Here is a 477-nt window from a genome sequence, read left to right on the forward strand (position 1 = left end):
TTCTTGTTAGTGATGTGCGCATGGACCCATTGTGGCTGTGGTCATGCTTTTGTACACGTGGAATGAGTTATTACGTTGGATTTCTATCCACATCCCCCAAGGAGGTGGCGGGTCTGAGTGCAGTGGTGTTTACAATTATTTGATCATTAACCAGTTACAGATTTCTTTGTTTTCCCCATTCCCACAGTTTCACTTGATTTACCAAGAACATGTTGTTTCCATATTAATATTAATAATGATATAGTGTGTTTTTGTTAGTTTGAGTAGGATCATTTAACTTTTCACTTTGTCCCCTGTGCTGTTCCTGGAGTCTATTGGCAGGGAATGATTGTATTTTGTGTGTGAGAGAGACATGAGTTTTGGGAGGCCAGGGGCGGAATGATGGAGTTTGGCTGTGTTGTCCCCTCCAAAACTCATGTGGAGGCCGGCCCGTGGCTCACTCGGTAGAGTGCGGTGCTGATAACACCAAGGCCACGG

Source organism: Galeopterus variegatus, unplaced genomic scaffold (assembly GCF_000696425.1).
Source record: "Galeopterus variegatus unplaced genomic scaffold, G_variegatus-3.0.2 Scaffold5840, whole genome shotgun sequence".
NCBI lineage: Eukaryota > Metazoa > Chordata > Mammalia > Dermoptera > Cynocephalidae > Galeopterus > Galeopterus variegatus.